This window comes from Alligator mississippiensis, chromosome 5, assembly GCF_030867095.1.
Source record: "Alligator mississippiensis isolate rAllMis1 chromosome 5, rAllMis1, whole genome shotgun sequence".
Taxonomy (NCBI): domain Eukaryota; kingdom Metazoa; phylum Chordata; order Crocodylia; family Alligatoridae; genus Alligator; species Alligator mississippiensis.
Genome location: NC_081828.1, coordinates 25911887 through 25929721, shown reverse-complemented (window position 1 = coordinate 25929721; position 17835 = coordinate 25911887). Strand labels below are relative to the sequence as shown.

The 17835-nt window shown below is 38.3% G+C and overlaps 1 long non-coding RNA gene across 1 annotated transcript in view; it reads right to left on the bottom strand.

Moving 5' to 3' along the window:
- The window catches only part of LOC132250753 (uncharacterized), a 45619-nt gene extending 43359 nt beyond the window's left edge, over positions 1 to 2260 (bottom strand). Inside the window, exon 1 of the long non-coding RNA XR_009462355.1 lies at positions 1941 to 2260. This is a non-coding gene — a long non-coding RNA (uncharacterized LOC132250753). The remainder of the gene's footprint in view (positions 1 to 1940) is intronic.
- Positions 2261 to 17835: the final 15575 nt, after the last annotated feature.

Genomic DNA, 17835 nt, shown 5'->3' with positions numbered 1-17835 from the left:
GGTAGTAGCTTTTCATTTATATAGCATGAAACTTCAAGATCCACAGGGCCTAAATAAGGACCGAATGGACTGCTTAGCCTTTAATGGATGGTTAAGATGAAGTAATGAAAAGAGAATCAGCTTATCTCAGGGTGCCCTGTGGGCTACATTGTTTTCAAATAGCTTTTAGCTGGGACTACACTTCTTCCTATGATGCTACATATTGTTCAAGTGATTACCTCAAGAAACATAACTGTTTCAACAATCCCCTATAGATATTACAACCTATAACTACAACTCTAAACTGTGCTAAAAAATAGTTTGTATTGTACTCAACACTGCCCAAACATACTGCTGAGATCAGTTTCTGGCAGAAAGCATTATATTCCTTCATTCAGCAAGGAAAGTGGTTCAGATCTGATCCACTAATGCACTGCATGTGTCTGGCTTCCGGATAAACAGGCTAAGATTACTGCAGATGTGGGGATTTACAATGTACCTTGGGACTTACAGTCTTCTATTAAGAGGTTATCAGCCGTTGTTGCTTTAAGGACACCAACCCTGCAAGACCTTTTCAGGTTTTTAGACTTGATGCAAACTGCATACAAACTCTTAGTCACCTCCCCCCCCCCCCCCCATCTCTCATATCACTTTTGTTACATTTATGAAACACTGAACAAGTTCTTTACAGGATGAAAGTATCCAACTAGTAGGTAAGACTCTAATTGGACAATTAGAGTCTTACCTACCACTGGACGATTTCATTAAGAATATTTTTTTTCATATTATAATAGTGTTAGAGTGATGTTGTAGCTGTGATGGCCCAGAGATTGTGCAAGAGGCAAGGATTTCCTAGGGTGATATCTTTTTAGTGGACCAACTGTATAACTGGGATAGAGTTAACAGTTAGTCTATGCAGTTGGTCCACTAGAATATACCCTTTTCAAATTACGCTGATTCTAAAAGAGAATTTCCAATGACATAAAGCCAGATAGTGCTCATGCAAAGTTAAATGTGCACAGAGCACTAGAAACTTTAGACCTCACAAATTCAAAACCCTAGGCCATGTCCACACATGGTGTGGACATTCAGTTCCTTGGAGACAGGGAATGGCGGTGCACTTTGCACCACTGCTACTTGTCCCCACTCCCCAGGCAATGCCTGTGCCATGCATGCTTTGGCGCATGGCCAGTTACTCCGGGTGGGGTTGGGGAGCCTTCTGGTTGGGGAGCCTTACCTGGGGTCCTGGGAGCCTTCCGGTGCTGCAGCTGCAGTGATTGTGCTGCATGGAGCCTGGCTGGTAGCTGCAGCGTGGCTCTGGGTAGCCTGACTCTGCTTTTAAGCAGCGTGCGCTGCCCCACTTTTTTTCCCCATTTTTTTTTTTTTACCCCTAGATATCCACCCAAAACCCCCCCCAAAACCCCAACCCCCCCCAAAAACAAACAAACAAACAAAAAAAAACCCATAAAAAAAAAAAAGCAGTGCACACACGGGAAGCACTCCTTTGCAGCACAGAGAACTTCTGAACGTGCAGTATGTAGCACCATGGCTGCGCTCATCTGGACGTGGCCCTAGAGGCCTTCCTTTCTACTAGGTACAAAACCATACAAAGTACAACGCAGCAAGTGTGACTTGTGAAGGGATCTTCAATGAACAACCCAAAGAATAAACTTTCACGCTAGGGTTGCTTTCAGCTGAACGTATAATAAATACACAGTTGAAAATAAAACTGGAAAAAGAGAAATAAGAACTGACCAAAACTTTCCTCAAAACACAGCTTGTCTTTAGTGCTCAGCATTTTTTTTCACGTTTGTGCGATTCCTATTGTTTATGAAAAGCAACTCTCTCATTGCTATATCTTTGAGCTAGCCAAAACAGCAAGTTGATTTTCAGCCTAATTTCCAGACCAGTGAATTAAAAAAACAACAATGAACAAACAAAATCATGGAGAAATGTCTGACCTTGGTACTGGAGCCAGGAACTCTGGGTTTCTCATCTTAGAAGCTGTCTACATTTCATGGCTGGTGCCACCATAGGTGCTGTGGGACAGGTTTGGTAGCAGAGCCCCTCTTAGTGGAGGCAAATGGCAAAAAAAGGCTTTTTTCCCCCCCTGTTTGCCTAACTGCACCATGTCCCCAGCAAGAAAAGTTTAGCTGGCAGGAGCCCTCTTTTGCTGTCACAGCTGTTTCTACACTGGGGTTTTTCCCAGCATAGCTATGTTGACTCAGGCATGTCACACCTCTAAATGGCTAGCTAAGCAGGCAAAACTTTGTAGTATAGACCAAGCTGCAGCTCTTGCATTAACTTTCCTCATAAAAATTACAGCAACAATGATTACCTTCTTCATGTGCTGTTTCCCTAGTACATTATGGGCCTGACTCAATGCCCAAAGTTAGTGGAAAGACTCATCAAGTCTAAACATGATAGATAATATTTTTAGTTAAGCACCTGAGCTGACTGAACTGCTAAGATATTGGGTTTGCTCAAATCAACTGGCATATTGTGTAAATAGCTGTAGAAAGCCAAGGACTTACAATGTTACAGGTAATCAGTATATCCTTGTTTCAAGTTCAGTACCACCTTTCCAAATGATTTTAATTGGCATTAAGAAACCCACTATTTTGCCTGTTCAAAGCTGTTTCCTCCAGATTGGCTTTGTCAAATGGGTTACAGGAGTTCATCAAGTAAAGGATTGTTAAGGAATTAGCATTATTTTACATGTCCATTTTAACTTTATCCTTAGATTTCAGAGAATTAAACACTCCATAAAAAAATATTTACAATTTGTAAATATTTACAATTAAAATCCATATGAAACTAATTGTCTCCCAGTGTAACACAAGTCATGGAAATATGCAGTAGCAAGCACATGGTGCATTTAGATGGTGATAATTCACTAAACATATTCTTCCTCAGTCCAATATTGAAGCATCTGATAGATCTGAGAATTGGAAGCAGTATATTATTTTTACTGTTTTCAGTCTGAAAAAATATTACAGTATTTTTATTATGTTTTTTTTTTTTAAATGTAGATGTATTTGGACACACATGCAAACACACATCCGTCCAGAAAGAAGCTTTTACAGGATGTTGCAAATTCTCTTGGATGACATTTCATTAAAATTGTGTTCCCTTGGAAAGTGGTCAGAAATAAAACCACATTTTATTTCTGCTTGGAAGTAAATGCAATACAGCAAACATTGGGCTGAAGCTTAGGAGCATCAAAATCTACTTTACTATGCTATAGAGTAGTGATCACAGTTGCTTCCAAAACTAAATCCCTGCCCTCTTTCTTTGAGCTCTGATTTCCTTTTTATAACTTTCCAGTAGATTTTCTTTTTCTGAGGGGATGAAAAATTAAGATACAGGAAATACAACTAGATTATTAGGAAGACAAACTGTGATTGAACTGTTTGTGTTGTTGTTTTTACTTAGAGACTTGCTCCCTTCTTCTGGCACAGTTAAAAAGAGGTCTCATTAAAAATAAAAAGTTCGTATGACTCATATTTGTTAGCAGTAAAACAGCAAAATAACTGACCTTCTGTTTCTGTTCCAGGTCAGTAAATATACGCCAGTCTTGCTTGTGAAAACACTTGATCCATTATGCTGTTTAAACAAGCTTTGCCAGGGTTTCAGTTCATGTCAATGATTAAGACCAATTGAGAACAATCGCTAGGAGATGCATTTTGGGCAATTTAGCAACAATACTGTTAGAAGAACCTTCTTAATACAGATGGTCATCATGTTAGCTTTTCTGGATTTTGATATGAAAACTCTACTTAAATTATTTATTCCTCTCAAAATTTTACTTTGCATTTTTTTACATTTTAAAAATGCAAGAAATTTGTTGGAAAACTATTTGTATTGATGATTACACATCTCTGAATAACATTTAACTAACTTAGTAATTGAAAGCAGAGTTTTGAAAAAAGTGAGTTAAGCACCTTCTGGGAATGAGACTGCAACAGTGTTTTTCAAGGTTACTTTTTCTTCATTAAAAAACTTTGTAATGTAATAATGAAGAGGAAACTCTCTCTCATTAAGGAAAGAATAAGATCACTTGTCAATTTTACTACTCTTCTCATCAAACTTTATATTGGTCTAGCACTGTCTGGCACTCCTTAGGAATTCTTTGCCTCTCATTCACTGTAAACAGAAAGGAGCCATAATTATGCCACATTTGATCCATATCAAAGCAACTCATCCATGTATCGATTTACATAAAGCAAAGCACATAAAACATTTTTCCTTCTCACCCTTACTTCACCACCTTCTAAGGAAAGTTCTCCTTTGCAGACTTCATTTGAATATAAAAATCTCTGGTTGAAATTTGTGATGTTAAACAAACCATACCAGTCATTCAACTTTTTAATTAAGGATTCAGTGTTCCATCCCTTTTCAGACATTAAAATTCAGGTGCAGTCATTAATCTTTCTAAACGAATTCACCTGTGGCTAATACTGATGTATTTTCTATGAGGCTTGTCATGGACTGCATACTGCATGCATAACCACTCTACAGTTAATTACACAGGGGATTATCGTTAGTGTCATAAAGATAAAGCCTGGCTAGGAGCATTACAGAGATTTTTTTTGAGCTATTCCTTATTTCATTTTTGTTAACAACTACCTAAGTATTTAAAAACAATAGAAATTTGTTTATAGCATAGCAAAACTACTAGTAAAGATCAGAGAGCTCCAGAGATAGGTATGAGATCCAGGACAGCTGACTGTCTATTGTTTTGCTTTCTTAAAAATAGGTATCAACTCTATGCTCTAAACAGTAACAAATGAGAAAATAATGCAAACAAAACACTCCTTTTAAGATTCCTGTATTAGTGTTAAGTATTCTTTTCCTGAAAGGGATGAATAGTACAGTTTATGGGAAGTGTAATTTATAATATAATACCACAGTCAACAGGGGAAGAAAAAAGTTGAAAGATGTTAAATAATAAAACATTCTGTGAATAGCAAATAGGGCAATTTAGAGGAAAGTTCATGAAAATGTTCATGATGTAGTGTTCCAGGACAAATGGAACTGCAGAGAGAATGAAGAGGAGGACTGTATACATGTTAAATGGTTTTAAAAATAATGTCTGAAAATGTTTAGTTTACATTATCAGCCTAATAATGCAATTGTATCTACTAGCTTCTAATGTTCTGTCCCAGATAATGTAAAGATTTTGTAACTGACACTTGCCCTTCTGGGTTTGTAAGATTGGATTGCAAGAGTGGAAAATGTTTTATATTGGTTAATGGGCATTGTGCCTCATAACTAGAATGGATATGTCTCATTCATGCAAAGCGATCTAATCAGTGCAACCCAAACATAAGAGAAACATATGTATAAAAAAGTTTGTAAAAGCAGGATAATACAGTAAAATATGGGCTTGATTCTGATATAATTTATATCCATTTGATATTGCCTAGAATGGAATTATTCCAGATTTACAATACTTGAGAGGGGGAGGGCAGAGAGAGAAAGATCCATGTCCAATATGCTCCAATTATACCAGACATTTAAATTACGCTTATGAACAATTTTTTCCCCCTAAGAATGAAGAGGTACCATATTGTAGTCTTCACCATGAAAGGGCTAACCATTGACAAACTAAGATTTAAAAACAATAACTGTCAAACTAATGGAATTTAAAGTTATATTTTATTCTTGTTAATTTTTTTCAGAATCTTTTTTTTCCATGAAGATATTAGATTTGAAAAAACTTAAAAATTTAAGCTTGCTTTAGTAATGGGAAACAAACAAGCAAAAAGAACTAATCAGGACTTTGATGCCTTTTTAATAATTTACTGTGCATGCCACATGCCCTATAGTAGACTGCATTTTTATAATGTTATTTTCCTGTATTTTTGAACACCTGAAAGCTGAGGGGCAGTGGAATAGAACCACCCACTTCAAAGCTTTGCTTCACACTTTGTTTCCCGTCTGTTAAATCCCTGAAGGCTTGCTTCTATAAACAATAGCAGATAATTAGATTTATGCATGTAATTTGATTTAAATTGATTCTAACAGTTATGCAGTGATGCAGTGGAAGACGTGGAGCCAATCAGTGGACAAACTTGTACAGCTTCACCAGCTACTGAAAAAATAACATGAAACTTAAATGATCTTCTCTGCCCATATGGGTAGCTCTTGTGGAAAAAAAATGTTTATTTATATATTGGTGAAAACACATAGTGAAATACTAGTTACCTATTTAAGTAACTGGCTTGGAAATGTCACCCTGCTATGATTATGCTATGTCTTAATATACTTATTTTTCTATTTTATTTTGCTGCCTATAGTGATTATATACATTATTATACAATCCCCTTTCAACTAAAATCAATAGCAAATTATTGTGGTCTACATAAAAGAGATCTTCTTTTCTAGGGCAAAATACTCTTTTTGAGTGTTAGTATGAAGTAGGCAGGAGAGGGTCTCATTCTTTCCATTATGGATGAAATCCTAGTGCATATTGATCTTGTACTTATTTTTTAAATTAAATTCAATCTGTTTTGTTTGTTCAGTAATAATGATGATAAAAACCAGATTAAAATAGACTAAACTATTTTTTTCTTTTTATTTTCCAAGCAGTTTCTTTTTTTTTTATTTGGGCAAGGATATTGCTTGTTGCCTTGAAACTCTTTTTTAGGGATCCTCGTTCCTTGTCAATATTCTCAGCACTCAAATTCACCAATCAACTGAGAGAAATAAATCTCATATTTAAACTAACCACATTTGGGTAGGAAGCAAGTCTAATTCTATAGATTTCAAGCTGATAATGGCCTCAATGATTTGAAAATATGTAAACTAGACTTTCTTTGGAAGGGGTGGGGGAAGAGATGTTTAGTAGGGCTGTGTGACGCTTCAGTCACTGATTCAATTTGGTGGAGATTCAGCTCAATTTGGCGGCCAAATCTCTAAATCTGAATTGAATCCCGAGACCCTTTAATATTCCAAATTGAATCAGAACCCTCCGAATCAATTCGGAGGTATTTGGAGAGATTCGACTATTCGGGCATAGTCACATCTTTAAATGTTTTTTCTACATACCTCAAGGTATCAGGCAGTTTGTGAATGCTGAGATGATGGGGCAGATGGAGTGTTGCACAGGAGCACACAGGGGAGGGGGAGGGAGATGTCTCCAGCATGCTCAGCATTGGACCCAGAATTGGACCAGAAGTCCTTCCAGTCCACTTTCAGGTCTGCTGCAGAGTATGTGGGGGACCCTCTCCCTGGCTCCTGGCTTGGTGACTGGTGCCTCCTGGGTCTGGGGGGACACCCAGAGTCCCCCATGGCTGATTGCTGAGTCAGGGGTCACAGGGGGGGGGGTCCACTGCTGAGTATGCGGGGGGCCCCCTGCACTCCCATGGGATGCCCCATCCACCCCACCATCTCAGCATTCACAAACTGCACCTAGTACCTCAACGTATGTAGAAAAAAACATTTAAAGCTGTGCCCATGGCTGAATCATTGAATCTCTCCAAATATCTCCAAATTGATTTAAAGCTGTGTCTATGACTGAATTGCTGAATCTCTGAATCAGCATCGAATCTTCAGATTTGGCAGAATTGAATCTGGACAATGATCTGAATCGACAAATTAAATCACTGTCCCCTGAATTGGGCTGAATTCAAATCCAAATCAAATACAGCCCGCTTTGCACACTCCTAATGTTTAGTGCTTTTTTTTCTCTCTCTCTTTGTGAAAGGACAGTGTGAAAATACCTTCCTTGCAGATGTCTATGCAATTCACACTAAAACTATTTGAAATGTTTATATTAAAGCTGCTGCATTGAGAAGACAGGGTAGGATATGCTATATGGCTTGGACAGGACTTTAGTGTACAGTTAATAAACAGTGCTATTATGCTCTGCTTTTATTTATTTTTGAGGATGAATTTGGTGCTAATGAGGTTGAGGGACTGATGGAAAGTCCAGAGTCAGGAACAGCATGGTCAGGTGCACTGGAAACTTATTCAAATAGCTCTGTCAGTTAGTGCACTTCAATCCTGCTATGCAACATGCCAGCTTGTTCTCAAAGCACTAGCTCCTGCAAGGTGCCGAGTGCCCTCAATCCCAGTTACAGCCACTGGAATGCAGAACTTCATACGATGAACTCGGCTCCTAGGAGAAGCAGGATCAGTATCTTGAATCCCTCTAGAACTGAACTGAAAACTATGTCCCAAACAGGCAAAAGTTTTGTATTGTCAAAATAATCAAAATTTTAATTTTAATTTGCAGCAGTGAATGGTCTTTGTATTAACCCACTGTGTCACCTACCCCTTTGCATTTACTACTAAAGGTTATTTCCTTAAATGATTAAAAATAAGATGAATCAACAAAACTGGATGTCTAACTAGACATATCCATATCCAGTGTATATCATGTGTACATGAGAATTAAACTATTAAGTCAGATCTGAATGTTTTGTCTGAAAGTCCAAAGAGAAAGGACTCTTACTGTGAATTTGTAAATATTTACCTATGTAAGTAAATCAAAATGGGATGATTTATGAGCAGTTTTGCAAAATTGGAAAAGTATCTGCCATGTTTTTCTGAAGAGCTCAGTTGAATCCCACAAGTCAGAGAGCTGTACAGTTCCTTAAAATGTGTGATTTGCCTGAGAAGCCAGTTCCTTTTTCATTAAAGCTTTTCTTTTTCTAGTTTTTACTTCTTCTGATATTGATAAAACTGCTACTGCATACAGAAGGCCTGATCTTGTTTGAAGCTCAGTAACTTTAATTCTTCTCAGCTTCAGTTTCTTATTTGAGGAAACTTGGCACTTCTCAGGATTGGGCCCTAAATGATCTTGGACAAACCCTTGATGAAAGGAACAGATGTATGCGCACATAGTTAAAGTCATACCTTAACTGAAAAAAGACAACCCCGAACTAAAAATGTCATTAAACCTAAAATGAATGGGTCAATCTCAAGGATTCAGTCTCAAGCAACAAAGCTCTGTTTGAGTTGTGGGAAGGAAGGAAAGCATCACACTTGTGTAAATGAGTAGTGGACAGGAAGGTGTTTGCAAAGGTAAAACAAATATTTCCTTAGATGTGTTGCAACCAAATCACAAAACTTTTGAAAAGCAAAAGCACCACAATCTGAACCTGAATGGTACAACTGATGCTATAATAAAAATAAAGACAGATTACAAAAATTATTTGAGAGTCACACATGCACAAAGGACTAATTCATTCATTACTTATGAAGATAAATCTCATTATTCTTATTCTCATTTTGTATTTATATAATGTAGTGCCTAGGAATCCTAGCCATGGATCCAATGCATTATAAATACATTATATCAGTATATCTTTTTTCTCATATATACACACATATTTATATAAAGGATATAAGAATATAAACATACACCCACAAAACAAACATATATGTATGTATATTTGCATACACACACAATAGCTTTCATACCAAGTACACACATGAGACACATGATGAAGCCTTAATAATTTCTTACCACAACTTCACTTCTATTGCATCCAGCTTTCAAATCTATTGATGAGAGACTGGAAGTACATCGGGCTGAGTTAGATGATGTACTAGCAAGGTTAATATATTTGTTGTGATGCAGATCTCTGATCATTCTAACAGGGAGACTATTATACCAGTGCAAAGCCCTAATCTTAGTTCCATTAAGCTGGTTCCCATTCTTCATCAGTATCGTGTATCATTTACATAGAGAATCCATTAATGTATACCGGAGGATTCTGGAAATACGTTTAATTTGTAAGAGTTGTACTAGGGAACCACAGAAACCTTAACAGCATTGTGTTTAAACTAGACTGACAGCACTTTGTGGATCACTACTTTGCATTTCTGGACGTATGTTCAATTTCAGTTCATGAGCAAGCTGGTTAGTGGTCTGATACAGCAGCTATGAAAAGCTTCATTTTTCTCATTTATTGGTTCAGCAACATGCCTCGTGGACTATTTGCAAGATGTCATATTCTAACAAGCATGTAAACAGGGTATGGAGTCAGAAGGAAATTTCACAAAAGACAAGTTTCTTTTTATCTACAGGCTCTAATGCTAAAAGCCCAGCAGGATCCATCCAGTTTACAAAAGCTCTTCCTTCTTTCACACAGTGCGTGCTTAGATATACCATCTCACAGCGTCCTTACCAAACGTCCTTTTCTGGCTGCTCAGTTCATATTTGTCACTAGTATACAAAATGTAATGTCTAAAGAAAGCATGAGAAGCTTATGCAACACTAATCTTATTATTGTAATTGCTATGAAAATATCTAACAAAAAAAATTGCCTGTAAGGCAGTACACACATACATGCCTTGCTCAGCACGCACCCATCTAAACATGCACATTCCCTGACTCTCTGGACACAATGACGAAAGCCAGTCATTTTAATTCGACTTCTCACTTCCAATTGCAAATGACAAATACCTCCTCAAACCCAAAAGAAAGCCTACCAAAGGGTTGCTGACATATATCAACCTACCTTAAAGAGAGATGAAGCACACTGATGAGAATAAAGAGTTCATCAACCCATCAAACCCAATTAAATGTTTTTATCTGTTGAACATTTGGAAAGAAGAGAAGAGGAATTTTTTTTCCCATTTTCTGTTTCACTTATCCCCTCTTTAATTTGGAATATAAAAACCTCTAAGACTTCAAGCCTAAGTCTTTTGAGATCAAGATTACATCATTGCTGTTATGGCATGTTATACACTAATCATAACCGTTACCACTTACAAGTTCACAGCTTCATTCAATTAACTGCCTGACATGGGTTTCGCAGTTAATTCACAGTGAAGGTCACTAATGGTCAGAATGGCAGGTGCATTCTGCTACCTCTCTGAATGCCAATTACCAGTGTTAAGCAAGTAAGGGAGAAGTCTAACTGAGTCTGAACAAGTTAATCAGAGAGATCAGAACTTAAGAGATGTCTTTTATAGGCGTGTCTAATAGTCTGTAAAATAATGTAATGTAATTAGCATATTCAAATGACAGTTACACCACTTAAAACTGTAATTTACATTGAAAGGCAGAAAAGAAAAGATTCTTCTGCTTTATCTTTATGACAGGAAGGAATAAAATGAAATCATGGAACCATATCATAACCTGTATAGTAGCATATTTAATAGAGGTGGCCCCATACAAGTGGTCATTTTCCATTTAAATAGCATGACTCAGAGGCATAGAGCATCAGTAGGTTACATATAATTCTTGAGTTAATACTTAATACTTTTTCAGTTTTTCCTATGCTGAGAAATACGTCATAGCAAAAATGTATTGGCATGAAAAGATAATCAAGCTTTCAACCTGCTGAACACATTCTTAGACTAATTGTACTGGAATATATGCAAGTAGACAATCATATAAATAAAGAATGACTTGTGAAGAAAGATATAATAACAGCGCGGCACTTTTAACGTAATGCAGATTTCAACAGTGACTAGGAGAACAGTTTGGGCAGAAATCTGAATCAGCCACACTTGAGTCTGTCAAAATAATCATATAGCAATGGCACAATGTAAAGCAGCTAGCCACACAAGGCCCTGTACTCTGGGAACTTATCCCTTTGTACTTATGAGAAAAAAATGGATCACTGCTGCTCAAGACAGATTCAAGTGATTCTGGGATCCTCCGAACATGCATATCAGGAATAATATATATGTTAGAGCATTCACAACTGTTGTGCTCAGACTCCAAATGGAGGCATAAATGTACCTATGATTGTTTATCCTTATTTTTACATTGTAAAATAAATGTTACCCACATTTCTTTTTGAGTCTGCATAATTCCATACTCCTAAAATTTGTACCTAGTCCTTATGTTTATTGTGTTCCCATATAATAATAAAACAACAACACTTCTCACAGTATACTACATATACATATAGTCTGTGTCTCACTTGCATATCAATATATATCAGTAGCTATGTCTATTTAAGTATATACACACACATGCATCTATACATCTATACAATATACATCTATATTAGGGGTGTGCAAAATGGGCCCTATTAGATTCAGATTTGGCCTGAACCTGGGCTGAATCCAAATCTGAAGATTCAATGCTGATTCAGAGAATCAGCGATTCGGCCATAGACACAACTTTAAATGTTTTTTTCTATATACCTTGAGGTACCAGGCATGGCTCATGAATGCTGCAATGCTGGGTCAGATGGAGCATTCTGTGGGGGGGAGGGGAGGCCCATGCTCAGCGGTGAACCTGGAAGTGGTCCTCTTCAAGGTCCACTGGGGAGCATGCAGGGGGGCTGTCCTGCACCCCCCCCCCGGCTCAGTGATCAGCTGCGGGGGGACCTCGGGTATCCCTTCAACCTCAGGAGGCACCAGTCACTGAGCCAGGGGGGTGCAGGGGGGCCCTCCTGCTTGTTCCCCGGTGGACCCAGAAGTGGACCAGAAGTGCTTTTGATCCACTTCTGGGTCTGCTGCCGAGAGTGCTGGGGAGCCCCCTGCACTGCTGTGGGATGCTCCATCAGCCCCACCATCACAGCATTCATGAGCTGCCTGGTACCTTGAGGTATGTAAAAAAAACATTTAAAGCTGTGCCTATGTCCCAATCGCCAAATCTTTCCGAATCTCTCCAGATCGATTCAGAGGATTCCAATTTTATTTGGAGAGATTAAAGGGTCTCTTTATTTTATTCAGATTTGGAGATTCAGCCTCTGAATCAGACCAAATCACCACTGAATCAAATCAGGGACCGAAGCTTTGCACAGCCCTAATCTATATTTCAGTCATGCACATACGCACCTAGCGCTTTCCATCTAAAGGTCTCAAACCACTTTATGATTAGTAGCAAATTTAGTTTCTTGTGACCCCTGTAAAATTGTGTTCATATTATAGATTAGGAAAGTGGTGAGACACAGTGACCATGTCTACACAGGACGCTGAACGCGCAGTAGCCTAATACTACTGTGCAATAGCATTGTGTCACAGTTGTCACACCGTGGAACTGTGCAGTAGTTTCACGAAAAAGATATTCATCAGCGCTACTGTGCAGTAAGAATAGTTACTGCGCTAAATGACTGTGCAGTCAGCATATCATGTAGATTCAGCTAATGTCATTTCTTACTACCATGGCTTATTAATGCCATGGTTACTCCAAAATTCCTGAGAGGGTCAGTAACCTATTGTGTTGAGATCTCTGTATGTCCACAGACAAATAAAATTAATGCTCTGAAGACCTTAATATTCTAAATTGCTAGGAAGACCAGGGACAGTGTTTATTCTGAGTTGCAATTTTTTATTTCCTCTCTTTAGGGCATCATCGAGACCTAAAGTAAGGGATGGCGTTGACTTGTTGAAACTCGATTGGGAGGAGGTGGAGGAAAAGACTGAAAGGGGACAAGAGCATGGTTGGGTCCTTGAGATTGATTAAAGGGACAGAGGGAGGGTGGGAGAGGGAAAACACAAAACAGCACTTTTTGGGATGTGTAATTGACGGTGGTGAATACATTTGCTAAGTGAAGAAGGAGTTCCTCACCATCTGATCCTATAGCCTTACTAACATTTCCAGTCAATGCTAGTGAGCTGCAAGCTTACCTGTTACTATTACATAAAATTAATTTCATGCTTGTCTACTTCTGTAAAATCATTGACAGAATACTTCTATTTTAAGGTGAAAATTGGGAAGACATATAAGCTAAATGTTAGTTTAAACAAACTAATATTTGGTTTATGTGAGTGTCTAATTAGTCTTAATAATTAGGCATCAATCAAGCACCAGTACAGCTAAATAAAGCAACAGCATCCATCATCACGCAGATAATAATGCACTTTAACTATACATTCACTTATGGCACTTTGCATATCATCTCTCACAAACCCCTAGAGATGTCTACTATAGAAAGAGGTCTACTTTAGGTGAATAGCCTGATAAAAATAGAAAGAAACTGCAGAGAGGATGATGCCTTAGTTATTGTAAAAAGGGAAGGAAATCCCACAAATACCTGTAAGATAGCTTGGTAAGCCTTTACTGTATAAGCCTTTACTGAATATCATAGGCCCCAGAACTGGGATAGTTTCTGTAGCAGACTGAAGAGCAATTCTAGAAACTATCAGCGTATCAGCATAGTAATGGAGCATAGTAATGTGTATGCTCATTTAGGGAAATCCAATGAGTTGGGATCTAGGAAATCCAAAATAAGCTGGGTTATCCTAGCACTAATGAGCATATCAAGCCATCTGGAGAAGACAGCACAGACTGTTTCATTCTAAGGTAGATATAAGAAGCACTTTCCTATATGGTCAAAAGTTCAAGGAGGTATTGCTGCTTCCTAAACTTTTCCTCGAGTACCATAGCTCCCAACACAGCCAAAATATGCAATGTCTTCATGACAGAATACAGTCCTGAAGCAGGAAAGCTGTTAGTTGGAGCATTCCACTCATGGACAGTGTCCAGGACCTAGACCAGTGGTTTTTAACATTTTTAGACACAAGGCACCCTTTGGAAAATGCTAGCTTTAAGTTTTCACCTATTTTTTGGACTGTAGAAAAATAATAGATTTTAATAGATAATAGAACTGAAAGACCACAACAGGTCAGGATGTATTTGATGCCATGGATTTCTATTTGAAACCTCTGTGTTGTGAATCATGTGTAGGTGTTTGCACAGCATCTTTAAAAAGACCTTATGACACCCTAGGGTGCTGCAGCATCCTGGTTGATAATCACAGACCTGGATATGATCCCAGGTCACCTTGAGAAAAATCTCTGTAAAAGCCAATTCTGTGCAATAGAACTCACACGGCATGGTGTAAAGAAAGAGCCAGCAACCTTTAACAAGCCATGGCCGGGACAACACAGCTCTGGTCCAATGTGGACTGGATGGCTTTAGTGGTGCATTAGCGGCAAGGGGCTTTTCCACACCCACTCAGACACCAGGCACCTCCCTAGAAGCACAGGTGCTGCTTCCAGCTGGTGGAGAGCTGCATGGGGACCAGGCATCTGTAAACTGTTTGTGCTGACATGGGATCCCTCCAGTTCCCCTTCTTTGCTCCACCCAGGGCAACTCCCAGTGACTGGGCTGGTTGGGGAGAGAAGTGGCAGCAGCACAGGAGCAGCAAGTGGCAGCAACCCCCAACTGCCTGGCACCAGATTAGGTGCAGGGTAAACCCCTGACACACTGAGGAGCAGGAGGCTGGGAGAAAGGGTGGCAGTGCAGGAGCAGTTCCCAGCTGTGTGGTCCCAGCACAGGTGAGGGAAAGCCACCCAACCCTCTTTGAACTGGAGTCAGAAGAGCAGGAAGAAGTGGCAATGTGGGTACAGCTGGAAGATGTCTGACTCTGGCACATCTTCTCATTGTCCACACTTGATTTGGGCACAGACATTGAAAACTGACAAAGCCATCTTACTCTGCAGGTCAGATACAGCAGCTCTGCTGATCGAAGCTGGTCTCTGGGCTGTATGTTGTTGACTCCCAGTCTAAAGCATATTGTAACAGGAAAGAGATATTTCTTTTTATTATCCTGCTTAGTATAATAACAGCGTAGTAAGGTCTGATTTTTCAAAACACGGGTTTTCCTTAAATTGTAGCTGTCCTATTGAATAACGTCAATTAAATGGGTTTGCAATGTAACACAAGCAAGTGCTCTTTTTGCATAGTGTAATGAGACAGAGGAGATATAATACAATGTGATAGGTATGAAGGAGAAACTACTTTTTCCTTAGATCAGTTACTTGCTGTTAATTCAGACATCAGGTATCTGATATCCAATTTGTGGCCATAAATTAAACAGTGGTGACATAAGTTTGATGTAGTCTGCCTTAATTTTGGCACTGTTTTCTAATATAATATTTGGGAATAATTTTGACACCTTTCTACATTTAAACCTGATTTTGACAGGAATCAAACTAATATTTCTCCTGAATGGTTCTTCATGCAAGGTATGTTCAACTATTTTTACACTGTTAAAAATTATGCAGAAAACCTTTTAATAAGAATCTGAGACTTGTCTTGGTAAATTGTGAGTGATTTGTCCACATCAGGAATCATCTACCCAAATAAGCCCTGTTATTCTACTGTTTTATCTGTAGTTAAAGGCAGTTTTTCCTTTAAAACTTTTCTTCAGGACTGCAAATTGTTACTTTATGCTGTATTATTTTTTTGAAGAAAATATTATTGCATGTCTCCAGTGAAATTCAGTGCTTCTTTAAAGAGTTACCTCATTAATAGACTATATCATAAAGGTTATCATAAGGGAAAACAAAATTTAGGAGATCCTTCATTTCACAGGGCATTAGTGTAAATAGCCTCCTTTGATAAAGTGTCCTTAGAAGTCCTCATGCCTAGAGACTGTGCACCCCTTCACTGTAGACCAGGTCCTTTCCCCACTGTAGTTGACTTCATTGCCTTTGGATGAAACCTGAATTCACTGAAACAGATAATTTTGGGCACGCACATAATTCCATTGATTTTAATGGGGCTACATTCTTAAAGTTACTTATGTTTAATTGCTTTGAAGCCTTGGGCTTGATCTGACGCACACTACTGAAGTTTCTGTGAAGCCTTTCACTGACTTCAGTGGTGACTGGAATAGTCATTGAAGAGGAATGACAAGGGAATCCCTGCATATGTCCTCTGACAGGTCTGAATGCTTAACTTGGGGCTATATGAAAACTCTTAGCCCCATTTCTATTTTTCTACTTCAGTAGGCAGAGAGCCACTTTGCCACAGCATGCAGTTGTGCTATCAGTTGTTTTCCTTTTTATCAGTAGACAATGGTTCATTATTAAGTAGAAAAAAAGTTATTAATGTTAAATTTGTGGTAGGCTTTTTTTCTGAGATTGACTTTTTTTTCCTTAATAACTTTCACATTCCATTCTACTTAATCTCAAGGTGTATTTTAAAATAGCAACATCTATCTCTTAGAAAGTATTTATATTTGAGAAGCAGCAGTCAAAGGCTTTTTTCTTTAGGGGTAAAAATCTCTCTAACCTGAAAGGGATTTTTTGGAAACAATAAAGCATATCTTTTGATTAAGGAGTCATTTTACAGAGGTTGATCAATATCCATTTTTCTTTTAGGCTGTACTTTCCCTGGATGTGAAATTCCTTGTTTTTGCAGAAGTGGTTGACTGGAGTCTTCAGCAAAAACTTTCTTCAACCTTTTGGCTGTGCTTCCAAGTCCTTTCTAAAAGTCTGTCCTTATACAAATATATTCTGATCCAAAACTTGCACAAAATCTACAAAACATTAGGTAGAACATTTTGGACTTAATGACCCTCTCTCCTTTTGATCTAATCACTTTTGAATGGGATAAACAGATGGTAAATGGTGAATTGAACAGACAAGAAGGAAAAACCTATGCACAAGTTTCTTTGAACCATTACTGCGAAAGGTGGGTAGGTCCTCTTCCTTCTTGTTGCTTTCTGTGACTTAGTTTTCAGGCTGAGATGATGGTGCATTGCAAGAGCAGACATGCAAGAGTAGGTTGTTCAGGGACTTGAACAGAAAAATAGGGTCTCATGTATGTGCCTACATCCACTTAATCACCCAATAGGTGGAATAGTTTCTGATCCATGGTCTTCAGCTGTAAAGATTTTGATTCCCTACATTTTGAGTCTTGTGCTATTAGTGCCATCCTTTAATGGCCACCCACAGTATCTTCAGAGCTGGGAGGTAAGTACTGATTCTTTTAAAATAACTAAATGGTATCCTTGCACACCCTATAATCTGTTGGCATCAATGGAAGTTGTTAAGTGCACAAGGAATTCAGGAGCAAGCTCATAACACTTTATAACTGCTATGACATGACAGCATCATAGTTTTTGATGCATTCAACTGGGATTTGACTCCCTATGCCTACTGGGAAGTACTAGTATAATGGCATGTCTAGCTGAGAGACCAAGC